This window comes from Garra rufa, chromosome 22, assembly GCF_049309525.1.
Source record: "Garra rufa chromosome 22, GarRuf1.0, whole genome shotgun sequence".
Taxonomy (NCBI): domain Eukaryota; kingdom Metazoa; phylum Chordata; class Actinopteri; order Cypriniformes; family Cyprinidae; genus Garra; species Garra rufa.
This window is the reverse complement of record NC_133382.1, coordinates 33217292-33232239: the sequence shown is the minus strand read 5'-3', so window position 1 is coordinate 33232239 and position 14948 is coordinate 33217292.

The following is a 14948-nucleotide window of genomic DNA, read 5'->3' as shown; positions in this document are numbered from 1 at the left end:
AGTAAAACACGTTACAAATACATATCAAGCATATGTTCAAAAGTTTTATTTTAAATTTCAGTATTGAATGATATACAAGTCTCATCCACCATCTTGGATTTCCTTCAAATGCAGTATAACATGGTATCTTACGAAACAGCTTAATTAAGCTCCCTTCCTTTCAGAACAGCTTTTTTTCTTGAGAATGTCTTTTGATGTCTTAAAATGCCGCCTACGTAGGCAACTCACCCGGTTTTTGACCAGACCAATGGGTTTCGTTATATAAAGTCTATACTTCTGAGTGATTACAGGACCCTGTTTATGTTTTTATAGGTGTCCTCCGGGACTTCCGTCAGGCACTTAAGATGATACACACTCTCTTTCCCTCTTTTGCTCTCTTTCTATATTCCCCAGGTTCCTAGTTTATAGTGACTACATGAATGAAGTGAGAAGGTTATGAATATTTCAGCGTTTCTGCGTGTGTGTGTGTGTGAGAGAGAGTGGATGTGTGTGTTGTGCTTTTGAATTATGGTGGCGGCTAGTTTGAGCTGTTTTTTTTTTTCAGGTTATCCATTGTAAGGATTGTAAGAATACAGTAGCGGTATTGCTGCTCCATCGCTATATGCATGTTTGTGTGTGCTCTCTAAATATCTCATGATTACAGCCATTTTTATTCCATAGCTAATATGACAACTGTTTTTCCTCCCATATGGCTATGTTTACATGAATATGTGCTGTATTTGGGTAGTTACAGTGAGGTCAATAAGTATTTGATCACCCTGTGATTTTGCAAGTTCTCTTACTTAGAAATAATGGAGGGGTCTACAATTTTCAGCATAGGTGCATTTCCACAGTGAGAGACAGAATCTAAAAATAAAAATCTGGAAATCACATTGTATGATTTTTTAACAATTTATTTGTGAATTACTGTGTCATATTTGATCACTTGAGTCAAAAAATTTTAATATTTGGTACAGAAGCCTTTACAGTTAACAATTACAGAGGTCAAACAGTTCCTGTAGTTCTTCACCAGGTTTGCACACACTGCAGGAGGTATTTTGGCCCACTCCTCCATACAGATCTTCTCTAGATCTGTCAGGTTTCGGGGCTGTCGCTGAGCAACATGGAGTTTCACCTCCCTCCAAAGATTTTCTATTGGATTTAGGTCTGGAGACTGGCTAGGCCACTCCAGAACCTTGATATGCTTCTTACGGAGCCACTCCTTAGTTTTCCTGGCTGTGTGCTTTGGGTCATTGTCATGTTGGAAGACCTAGCCACGACCCATCTTTAATGCTCTGACTGAGGGAAGGAGGTTTTTACCCAATATGTCACAATACATGGCCCTGTTCATCCTCTCCTTAATACATTCCAGCCCCATGCTTCACTGTATGGTATTATTGGGATGATAGTCATCATTCTTCTTCCTCCAAACACGGCTAATGGAGTTAAGACCAAAAAGTTTTTTGGTCTCATCTGACCACAGGACTTTCTCCCATGACTCCTCTGGATCATCCAGATGGTCCCTGGCAAACTTCAGACGGGCCTGGACATGGGCTGACTTAAGCAGGGGAATCTTCCGTGCGATGCAAGACTTTAAACCATGACGTCTTAGTGTATTACTGATAGTAGCCTTGGAAACGATGGTCCCAGCTCTCTTCACGGCATTGACCAGCTCCTCCCGTGTAGTTCTGGGCTGATTCTTCACCATTCTTAGCATCATTAATGCCCCACGAGGAGAGATCTTCTGTGGGGCCCCAGTCCGAGGGACATTGACAGTCATCATTAGCCTCTTCCATTTTCTGACAATTGCTCCAACAGTTGTTCTTTTTTCACCAAGCTGCTTGGCAATTGCCCCGTAGCCCTTTCCAGCTTTGTGAAGGTCTACAATTTTGTCTCTTGTGTCTTTTGGCAGCTCTTTGGTTTTGCCCTTGTTGCTACTTAGACTTTGGCTGATTGTGGGGTGCACAGGTGTCTTTATGACAGCTAACGACCTCAAACAGGTGCTACTCATTTAGAATCATGAGCAGAGTGTAGCTGGACTATTTAAAAGCAAAATAACAGGTCTTTGAGGGTCAGAAATCTGGCTGATAAGCAAGTGATCAAATACTAATTTGACACAGTAATTCACAAATAAGTTGTTAAAAAAATTCCGGATTTTTATTTTTAGATTCTGTCTCTCACAGTGGAAATGCTGAAAATTGTAGACCCCTCCATGATTTCTAAGTAAGAGAACTTGCAAAATCACAGGGTGATCAAATACTTATTGACCTCAGTGTGTGTGTGTGTGTGTGTGTGTGTGTGTGTGTGTGTGTGTGTGTGTGTGTGTGTGTGTGTGTGTGTGTGTATATACATTTCAGTTGTCGTGCTGAAATGTCCACTGGTGCCCAAGGCCAAGTTTTACTGTGATTAGGTCCACCCAGGTCCATCAGCTAAAAACACCCCCAAAACATTAGCTTCCCACCACCATGTTTGACAGTGGGGATGGTGTTCTTATGGTTGAAGGCTTCTCCTTTTTTATGCCAAATGAAGGCTACATCATTGTGGCCAAACAATTCAATTTTTGTTTCATATGACCATAAAACAGAAGACCAAAAGTCTTCTTCTTTGTCCAGATGAGCATTTGCAAAGGCCAAGCGGGCTTTTGTGTGCCTTATCTAGAGAAGCGGTGTCCTCTCTGGTCTGCGTCCGTGGAACCCAGCGGTGTGCAGTGTCTGTTAGACTGTCTGCTTTGAGATGTTGCCACCAGCAGAGACCAGATTCATCAGGATGGCCTTGGTGGTGATCCTTGGATTCTTTTTTACCTCTCTCACTATCCTCCTGGCCAGCACAGGTGTCACTTTTGGCTTCTGACCACATCCTCTGAGATTTTTCAGTGTGGAACATCTTGTATTTTTTAATAATATTTTGCGCTGTAGCCACTGGAACTTCAAAACATTTAGATATGGTCTTATAGCCCTTTCCTGACTTGTGAGCAGCCACAATGCGCAGCCGCAGGTCCTCAGTGAGCTCCTTTGTCTTATCCATGACTGTCCACAAACCAACAGCAGAGAGCTTCTGTTTTTCACCTGTTGAGTTGATTAAAAAAGCTGTTCCCAATGAATCAGGGTAATTAGGATGCCTTAGAACAGCTTGGACTATTTGGAATGGTATAGAACTTTGGATTTTCCCATAGACTGTGACAGTTTGCAAGTTTTTTTGACATACTGTCTTGAACTGGAAAAAAAAACAGTTTGTGCAGACATAGACAAGACAAGCGTTTGGGTTTAAAAAAGCATATAAATTGTCAGTTTTTTTCGAAAATTATAAGATAAGATAGATAAGACACTTCTTCCTCGGCTGGGATCGTTTAGAGTCCTTTGAAGCTGCATTTAAACTGCATTTTGGAAGTTCAAACTTTGGGGTACCATTGAAGTCCACTATATGGAGAGAAATCTGGAAATGTTTTCCTCAAGAAACTTAATTTCTTATCAACTGAAGAACGAAAGACATGAACGTCTTGAATGACAAGGGGGTGAGAGTAAATTATCTGTACATTTTTGTTCTGAAAGTGAACTACTCCTATAAGTCATAGTAAGTGTGCACAAACTTGACTTCAAATACAAGTGTTATAGTTGCTGCACGACATGTTTCCCGGTGAAGTGTATAAAAAGGAGTGCTGTTTATCTTTACAAGAGGGATTGAGTGAGCGAAAAGGAATCAAATGTGTGTGTACAGTGTGTTTGTTTCTGTGCGGTAATCCTGACAGCCTGTGCTTTCCACTCGAGTAAATCTGCTGAGCGTTACGCTTTCCACTTTCTGTACCCTGGTTTGTTCTTTTCTTTATCATTTTCCGGTAAGAAACCTAGACATATTTTTTTGTTAATCATCTCTGAGATTTCTTGTTAACATGACTGAATGTAAGTATGTATAGCTGAATTTGGGTTTGACTTCAACAGCTGTTATTACTGTACAGCAGTTGCCAGAACTCAAGCGAATTCAAGCTGCTCAACAGCAGGAAGTTTTGTAGTCAGCAAAATGGTAATTTTTGTAAAATGGGGCCCTGTTTCAGCCAGCAAGCCTGAATGCAGAAATCAATCACTTTATTTTTCACGAAAACAAGGTATTTTGTGTTAGACAGTGGCTCTGGTTCAAAAACAAGTGAGCCTAGACAGCATTTTTAGACATTTATTTAAACATATATTCCTATATTATATGTAGGACTTTACTTCCAAGTTTGTTCATATGCCTGTGCCTATGAGAAATACTGATGTTTGTCTTTGTAAGCACTATTAAGCGATTTAAAGCAGAAATGCTACAGATAATTGAGGGTGGAGGCATTTTTGCATATGCTGAATTTTCAGTCTTCTAAGCTGAACTGAAGGTAGAAAAACATCAAAGACCATAAGCCTACTGTATTTTTGCTGTTTTGGGGAAGTTTAGAGAGTGAAGCAAAAGTGTTTGTAGTCTGTGTGTGAGAAAATATTCATGTATGACTGAGTCGGAGAGAAAAAGAGAAAACTAAGCAACAGATCTTTTCCAGAATCTAAAGCAGCTTTAGACAGCTGCCTTTTAAGACGGAAAACAGAGATGTAACTTTAGGTGACTTTAGGTGAATAAATAAATGCAGCCTTGGTGAGAATAAGAAAATGATTTCAAAACATTTAAAACTAATTTTATGTACAGTAAAATACTTTTTTAATTACACTGAACTATTTATAGCAATATATTCTGGTACTGAATGAAATGTAAGTTTATTTATAATAACATTCATCACTCTTCTTCCACCATCTTGTACAGTACCTGATGCATTCTGGGATTGCATTCACTTTGAGGAATACGTGCAATATGACTCCTGGGAATCTGGTCAAAACGAGGTATGGTAGGAGGCAGCATATTTAAGATTGTTTTGTGTCAGGACTGTGTCCATGATGTCTTAAAATGCTGCTCTCGTAGGCAGCTCACTTAGTTTTGGAGCAGAGCTAATGACTGTTCCACTGGCCGTATGCTCAGCTCTGTGTGTGTGTGTGTGTGTGTGTGTGTGTGTGTGTGTGTGTGTGAGAGTGAGTGCGTGCGTGCGTGCGTGCGTGCGTGAGTGTTTAAAAACCGCTAGTCTAAAGTTTTGTAAAAATGTTTGGTGTATGACAAAAAAAAGCTCATACCCTAAATGTTTCATTCATTCATCTCATCAATTGTGAGATATAAACTCACAATTGTGAATTATAAAGTCAGAATTGTGGGATATAAACTTGTAATTGCAAGTTATAAAACCAAAATGCGAGATATAAACTTTGCTGTTGCTAATTATAAAGTCAAAACTACAAGATATAAAGTCAGAATTGCAAGATATATACTCGCAATTCTGAGAAAAAGTTGCAATTGAGAGATATAAACTAGCAATTCTGAGAAAAAAGTTTTTTTCCCACAATTTCAAGTTTATATCACACAATTCTGAGGAAAGAAATTCATTTGCTAAGTCAGATATAAACTCGCAGTTTGAGAAAAATCTATTTTTTTCTTCCAAAAAAAGTTAGAATTGCGAGTTTATATCTTACAATTCTGACTTTTTTTTTCCCAATTGTGAGTTTATATACCACAGTTCAGATTTTTTTTCTTACAATTCTGACCTTATAACTCACGATTGTGAGTTTATATCAGTTATTGTGTTGCAAGTTATTAAGTCAGAGATATAAACTAGCAATTTGAGAAAATATCAGTCTTTTTTTCTTCAGAAAAAGTTGGAATTGCGAGTTTGTGTCTTACGATACTGAGGAAAAAAAGTCAGAATTACAAGTTTACTATTTTTATTCGCAGTTGTGAGTTTATATCCCACAATTCAGAATTTTTTTTCACTCAGTTCTGACCTTATAATTAGCAATTGTGAGTTTATATCTCGCAATTCTGACTTTCTCACAATTTTGAGTTTATATCTTGCAGTTCTGACTTTATATTACACAATTCTGAGGAAAAAACAGAATTTTGTGATTTATTAAGTTACATAAAGTCATATAAAAACTCGCAATTTAAGAAAATATCAGTCTTTTTTTTTCTTCCAAAAAAGTCGGAATTGCAAGTTTATGTCTCACAATACTGAGGGAAAATGTCTGAATTGCGAGTTTACTGACTTTTTCTCGCAATTCTGACTTTATTTTTCACAATTCCGAGTTTATATCTCGCAATTTGAGAAAATTTCTTTTTTTTTTTTCTTCCTAAAAAGTCAGAACATCAGAGCTTTTGTCTCACGATTCTGAGAAAAAAAAGTTGGAATTTGAGTTTACTTTATTTCTCGCAATTGTAAATTTATATCCCACAATTACGATTTTTTTCTCTCGCAATTCTGACCTTATAACTCGCATTTTATATATCACAATTCTGAATTTGTTCTTGCAATTCTGGCTTTGATTGTGAGTTTGTAATTGCAGTTCTGAGAAAATTAAATCAATACAAATAAAGATATTGAAGTGTCAAAATACTGGCAGAATCACACAAACCAAAACAAAAACAGACATTCTGACACGGACCATGCATTTCAAAGTACAATAACTGCGTTGATTTTTAGAGAAACAAGTATGTGAGCTTAAATTGTGTGCTAAATATCTGCAAACATATTATGGTATTTTTATACATTTGTACAGTCAAAAAATGTATATGTGCAAAAATGAAATTCTCAAAACGCATACTGTATTCATATCATAGTGCACACATAAAAACCAAAGTACACTTTGGGTTATACAGCGCTTATAGGTTATTTATGCTGTTTTTTTGCTTTCTTAGTCCTTTTGAAGCAGCTTTTTACTGGCTTTGTATGAAAAAGTTAGTGCGTGAAGATTCTTAATGTCTCCTTTTGTATTCCCCAGAAAAAACAATTTCTTCTTCTTATTATTATTATTATTATTATTATTTTTTTTTTTTTTTTGGATGAACTGTTCTTTTAAGCAACGATTACATTAACTAACTTTCTAACACTTTCTAACCTTATTTTCTTTCTTTCAGCATTCTATTGAATGTCACGAAAGATGCTGTTTGTGCATTTGGTATTCTGGAGGCATGCGCTCTGCCCTCAGTGCTGCATTCAAGACATCGGGAGTCATGCTGTGCAGGCGTGAAAATTGGGATTAGATCTGTTGGCCTTAAAAGGGCGAGCTTTCTGAAGCACATTGCCGCTACCTTTCAACAGAAATGTTACCTTTTAAGTTTTATTTCTGTTTCAGACTGGGAAAAGGGAGGAAGTTATTAAAGTCATTTTTTGTAGGAACTCACACACAAACACTCACGCATAAATATAAAACAAGTACACTGGGAGAAAAGGTTAGGGACTGGGGATGTTAACGTGTTGGGCATGGGAAGTGAGATCTACTCGGTCCAAAGGGCACTGCAACCGGCATAGGAAGGAAGTGTAGATCGAAACCTCCCTTCATGGGAATTGGATAGGGATGATTACCCACAAGTCACTGCAGGCTAAACTACAAGCATATACTACACAAATAAACATGGTAAAAAGTATGTTGTGGCATTTTTATATAACTTAATTGTACGTCTGTTTTTGCCACAGAATATATATATATATATATATATATATATATATATATATATATATATACACACACACAAAAGGTATAACTGACTTTTAATCTGAGAAAAAGATTGTCTCAGAATTATTTTGTCTGTTTGTTTTTTGTTTTTGTTTAGTGATAGTTGTTCATTGGCTCCCTAGTTTGTCCTGAACAGTTAAACTGCTTGCTATTCTTCAGAAAAATCCTTTAGGTCCCACAAATGTTTAGATTTTCCAGCATTTTTATGTATTTGAACCCTTTCCAACAATGACTGTATGATTTTGAGTTCCATCTTTTCACACTGAGGACAACTGAGGGAATCATAAGAAACTATTACAGAATGTTCAAACGCTCACTGATGCTCTAAATGGAAAAACAATGCATTAAGAGCCGGGGGTGAAAACTTTTGGAATTTAAGGATCAGAGTAAGTTTTAAATTTTATTCTCTGAGAAACATTTAACTATCTTCTGTAGCCTCTGAAGGGCAGTACTAAATGGAAAAATATGATATTTAGGCAAAATAAGAAAAATGTAGGGGAGAGTGGGGTGAGTTGTGCCAGTTTTTACTCAAAGTGATTTTATAGTGAAGCCATGACAGTAATCCCTCCAATTTAAGCATGTACATATATTTAAGGATGTTGTGTATCCATGGGAACAATAACTTTGGATCTGAAATAAACTGCTTAAGAATTATAGCTTTCAGAAAAAAAGTGGTCTTGTGGCACAACTTGCCCCCGGTGCGGGGTGAGTTGTGCCTTTGGGGAGAATACATTGGGGTAAATTGTGCCAGTGATTTTTGAAATAAAAAAGAACATTTTAATGTCATGAACTGTAATGTTATATAAAATCAAGACAAATTCAATGCAAAATTCTCATTTAAGGTTTATTTAGATATCGTTACCCTATTAAACTATTGGCAAAGTCATATTTTCTACTTTTTCTGAAAACACAAAAAAACTCAAATATGCAATATATGATATTTGTGAATCATTAGAACACTATCTGTCAACAAAACGCTGTCTATCCCTTATGTAACATATAAGAAAAATTAGACTTTTTTTCTGAACATCCCATTGAGACTTAGGCCACTTAAAAAACTGACAAACGGCAGGTAAATCAAACACTGATGAGGCACGCTCATCTCCTCACATAGATTATCCCCTGTGGGTATGTAGGTCTAGATCAGGGATGCCCAACCCTGTTCCTGGAGATTTGGGGCAGCCGTGGCCCAATGGTTAGAGAGTCGGACTTGTAACCCAAAGGTTGCAGGTTCGAGTCTCAGGTCCGGCAGGGATTGTAGGTGGGGGGAGTGAATGTACAGCACTTTCTCCACCATCAATACCACGACTGAGGTGAGTCCCTTGAGCAAGGCACCGTACCCCCAACTGCTCCGGGTGTGTGTTCACGGTGTGTGTGTGTGCACTTGGATGGGTTAAATGCAGAGCACAAATTCCTCACTTCACCTCCTTTCCTCCCTTTCCTTTCCTTACCATCATACAAAGTTCATCTCCAACCCTAATCAAACACCCCTGAACCAGCGAATTAATCTCTTAGGTAGCATGTGATAATCACAGACAGCTGTGTTGAAGCAGGACTGGAACTAAAGTCTGCAGGTAGGTAGATCTCCAGGAACAGGGTTGGGCAGCCCTGGTCTTGATGGTTAACCCTGCCCCTTTGGCACAAATCACCCCAGCCCAACAATTTTGAGATTGACTAGCATGATCCAGCAGTTTAGAGCTAACATTATGCTAACTGTATAGACTCACTGTGTAGCCTACTAAAGCACTAAAACATGTGTGAAATATTTTCAAACTTGTCTATAATTGTTCAGACACAACAATCAAAAAAACCTTGATCATATAAATTTTACTTTGCAAGGCAAAAAACTGTTTTTTGAGCTAAAATGTGCTTAGCTCTCATGCCATGTGTCTCTCTTCTGTGGGGGATAGGTAAATTGGATGGCTCTTCAAAAGTATGTGGTCAAATGACCAATTTCGTCTATGTTTTTTTAGAAACAAGGGGTGGAACTACTTCCCCCCTGGCACAAATCACCCCACATCTTCATTTTGTTCAAAAGTTTTCAACCCTCGGCTCTTAATGCATCGTTTGTCCTTCTGGAACCTCAGTGAGCGTTTGAATCACAAAGTCTGACTTTTCCACAGGATATAAATCCAGAGTTGCGAGTTATTTCTTTACTGTCACTTTTGATAAATTTAATGCGTCCTCCTTGAATAAAACTATAGTTAATGCTTGCCTTTTTAAACTAGCTAGGTCATGATACGTTGTTCTGCATGCTTGTAAGGGCATGCTATATGGTTTGTTATTGGGCCAAGTAAAAAGAGCACGTATTTGGGTCTCATCCCTGCTGAAAAAAAAAAACAGCTAAAACAAGCCTAGGCTGGTTGGCTGGTCTTAGCTGGTTTAAGCTGGAAGTAGCTGGTTTTAGCTGGTCTCCCAGCTTGGCCAGGTTGGTTTTAGCTTGTGGTTTCCCAGCCTGGCCAAGCTAGAAAAATGGCCAAAACCCCTCTAAAACCAGCCTGCTGACCAGCTAAAACCAGCCAACCAGCCTAGGCTGGTTTTAGCTGTTTTTTGTTTTTTTTCACCGGGGATATTTTTCTTCCAGCATGTAATAATCCATAACTGATTGCCTTAGGAAAGTACTATAACACCTCTTTTCTACAAGCTGCATGATTTCAAGCAATTGTGCTAATAGCACAAGCAATTTTGGGAAGTTACTTGGCGATTGTTTAATACTTAAGGTTATTTCTAGGTTTCTAAGTGTGAGCAATAATAGCAGTGGTGTTTGCTTTAGCAGGCTGCACTAATGAGCTCCTAACAATCTCTGTTAAACTTCCTGTAAAACTTAAGCTACTGCTTCCATTTCACCGTAGACGTTGTCTTAAGAATCACGTCAAAGAATCCGGAAACCGGTTTGAACTCTCCGTATCCATACTTTTCTGTAAAGAACTCTCAGTTTGTTTCAAACTCTCGCGGCGAAGAGGGATTTAACAGTTTATTATCACATTTGTGAATATTACAGGCAAAGATCCGCAGGGATGTGGAGACGAAAGAGGAAATATATTTGAAGAGTGGGCAGGCACGGATGTATTATTTAACACTTGCTAAATAATGTATTGTGTTTGAAGTACTTCTTTTAACAGAGTGATTTGTTGGGGAGAAATGACGCTTTTCTTAAAGGAAGCAATTTACAAAGCGCTAATGCCCTAGTAAAGCGCTGCGTCTGTATTTGTGTTTGCTGAGTATTTGCATAATGCCAATAGACTGTCTGCTCCAATAAACGGTGACGCACGCACACTTCCAGAGGTCACACATCACCAGAGAGCAATGTAACTCATTTTGTTTCATACGCAGCGTGATAAACAAGCGCATCAGATGGCTTACATTTCTGAACGCTGTCCAGCGGTTTGCATATTAAAACCTCTGAGAATGAATGCGGTCCCCAGTTTCTTCAGCAGCCATGAATATTTTATTGAGCCGTGTACATTCCCCTCCGCATATTTGTTCAAAGGGCCAGGATTATAATTTGAATAATTCAGCGTGGAAAAATATCTCAAAACGAATGCCCCGAGCCAATGACATTTCTATGCAAAGGACATATTTGATTAATGGAGCCCGTGAATAGTCAGATGCATTAGTGCCAATAGAGGCGCTGATCAAAAGGCTTAATAATGGAATTGCGAACTACAAACTGCATGGCATGTTACACGCTGGGTGGGTTCCCGTTTGCTGCCATTCGGTTCTGTTCGCACACGTGACGACAACATTGAAGGCATCCAAACAAATCTGGTGGCATTTCAATCTGACGGATTTTACATCACCATACAATTATTTTATTAATAAATTCATTTGGAATATTAGAATGATTTATGAAGGATCATGTGACCCTGAAGACTAGAGAATGGCTGTTCGAAATTTCTGCTTTGCATCACAGAAATTCATTACACTTTAAAAAATATTCAAGTAGAAAACAGTTATTTTAAATTCTAATAATGTTTAGTTTTTACTGTATTTTTAAATGCATATCAAATAAATGCAGTCTTGGTGAGAAAAAGAGACTTGCAAAAACATTATAAATGCTTACTGAACCCAATGGGGAAAAAAACAGGTGTTATATTTCCGAGCATCAGGGTAGTGTTTTTCCCCCCACAAATTTTAGACTCAAGTAATGGCTGATAAAATTTCAGCTTTGCATCACAGGAATTAATTGCATTTTAAAATATATTCCAGATGAAAACAGTTCTTTTAATTTGTAATAATATTTAGTGTTTTTGCTGTATTTTTAAGCAAATATCAAATGCAGTCTTGGTGAGAAAAAAAGAGACTTTCAAAAACATTAAAAGTCTTTCCGAACCCAATAATAATAATAAAAAAGTGTCATATTCCTGGGCAACAAGGTAGTTTTATTTTGTTTAGTTTTGTTGTGTTTTTTCCCCCCACACATTTTAGACTGAAGTAATGGCTGAGAAATTTTAGCTTTGCCTCACAGCAATTAATTGCATTTTAAAATATATTAAAGTAAAAAAACAGTTATTTTAAATTGCAATAATGTTTACAGTTTTTACTGTATTTTTAATCAAATAAATGCAGTCTTGGTGAGAAGAAAGAGACTTGCAAAAACATTACAAATGCTAACTGAACCCAATGAAAAACAAAACAGGTGTTATATTTCTGACAACAGGGTAGAAATCTTTTGTTGTTGTTGTTGTTGTTTTTTCACCAATTTTACACTCAAGTAATAGCTGAAATTTCAGCTTTGCATCACAGGAATTAATTGCATTTTAAAATATATTCCAGATGAAAACAGTTATAGATATTTATATAAAAATATAAATTTTAATTGAATATATTAAAAATATTTTCCAGTAGAAAACAGTTATTTTAATTTGTAATCATATTTACAGTTTTTACTGTATTTTTTTTTACTGTAAAAATGCAGTCTTGGTGAGAAAAAAAGAGACTTTCAAAAAAGTTAAAAGTCTTTCCGAACTTTTATATATATATATATATATATATATATATATATATATATATATATATATATATATATATATATATAAAAGTGTTATATTCCTGGGCAACAGGTTGCTTTTTTTTCTCCCACAAATTTTAGACTGGAGTAATGGCTGCTGAGATTTCATTTTATTTGCATTTTTAAATATATTCAAGTAGAAAACAGTTATTTTAAATTGTAATAATATTTTTTAATCAAATATAAAAATGCAGTCTTGGTGAGAAAAAAAAGGCTTTCAACAACATTACAAAAGTTTACCGAACCCAATGAAAAAAAACAACAACAGATGTTAAATTTTTGGGCAACAGGGTATTTTCAACTTTATTTTTTAACAAATTTTATACTCAAGTAATGGCTGCTGAAATTTCAGCTATGCATCACAGGAATTAATTGCATTTTAAAATATATTCCAGTAGAAAGCACTTACTTAATTTGAAATAATATTTACAGTTTTTACTGTATTTTTAATTAAATAAATGCAGTCTTGGTAAGAAAAAAGTGACTTACAGAAACATTTCAAAAATCTCACAGAAGTAACCGAACCCAATTAAAAAATGTAAAAATAAAATAGAAATAGAGGTTATATTTGAGAGAAACAGGATAGCTTTTTTTAAATTGGGCTTTAAAAAAATTGCAATCTAGTTCTGCATTCTTTTTGTAATGAAATGTGCTGCAGTAAGACAAAGCATTATTATACTTACTGTAATATACGTACTATCACAGCATAAAATTTGTCCAATTCACTTTTTTTTTTTTTTTGTCCATTCAGTAAAATCCAATGGGCTTCAAACAATGCTGGACCCCACTGACTTTCACTGTATGGACAAAAAAGCATTAAAGCATTTTTCAAAATATCTAATTTTGTGTTCTACGTAAGAAAAAGTCATACAAGTTTAGAAAAGACATGAGGGTGAGTAAATGACTTTTGACAACTTTTGACAGGTACCTTAAACTTTTTTATGCGGAAAAAGACTTCACGTCCTCTGGTTTGTGAACAGCCAGACAGATCGAAAAAATTAAATCAAATATCACAATGTCATAAGCCGTTCAATGTGTTTTTTTTTTTTGTTGGTTTTTTTGATGAGAGCCCATCAGGAGTGTCATATTGCTACGTATCTGATCGGACACTGAAACTCTTCCTGAGAGGCCTCTGAAATCCAACTCTAGAGTTTGTGCGTGACATTGAGTAGAATCACTTATCAGCATGAAACAAATCATTAGGGACCGATCCTGCAAGATACACAAGCACTTCAAAATGTCACTGTCCTCATTTCGTCTCGTTGTCGTCATCTTCTTCCTCCTCGCAGGGCCCTTCATCTTCTTCCTCTTTAAATGGCAGACTGAGACGGATCGAACGGCTGGCGACAGAGTCCCCAAAGGGGCATTTGTTCTGCTGATGGCAGGTATATCACCGTTTTTTCTTGTTGTTTGGGTGGTATCGGTATTCCGGCTCATTCCACAGATTGCATTTATGGATTCTTTAATCAAACTACCCCCACTTGATGGTCTGAGGTGGAAACCATTAGGAGCTTTGGGAAAACCATCCAAACTCATATCTTTTGAATTATTTGGAATATATGTGGGATGTTATTTTCTTCTGACTTTAAGAAAACTTTACCAATTTCCTTTTTCTCATCCAGGTAAATAATGAATATGTGATTATTCAGTCTGAGGCACTTTTGAGTACCTGATGTCTTTCGGAAATAAAACTTCTGCAAACAATTTTTAAACTTTTTTTTTTCTTAAGTAATAAACAAAAAATCTGGGTCAATAAGTTTTTTTTTTAAGAAAATAATGATTTTATTGAGCAAGGATGCATTAAACACATCAAAAGTGATATAAAAATAACTATTTATTTTAAATGAGTGCTTTTGAACTTTCTATTCATCAAATGTTTCTGAAAACACATTTAATTATTAAGCAGCACAACTGTTTTCAACATTAATAATAATATGAAATGTTTCCTAAGTAGCAAATCAGCATATTGACTAAAGACTGGAGTACTGATGGTGAAAATTAAAGCTTTGCATCACAGAAATAAATAACATTTTAAAACACATTAAGCTAGAAAACAGTAAATTGCAATAATATTTCACAGCATTACATATAAATATATAAAATAAAAATATAAGATATACAGTTGAAGTCAAAAGTTTACATACACCTTGCAGAATCTGCAAAATGGTAATTATTTTACCAAAATAAGAGGGATCATACAAAATGCATGTTATTTTTATCTAGTACTGACCTGAATAAGATATTTCGCATAAAAGATGTATAGTCCACAAGAGAAAATAATAGTTTTTCAGCATTTTTGTGTATTTGAAACCTTTCCAACAATGACTGTGTAATTTTGAGATCTATCTTTTCACACTGAGGACAACTGAGGGACTCTCATGCAACTATTG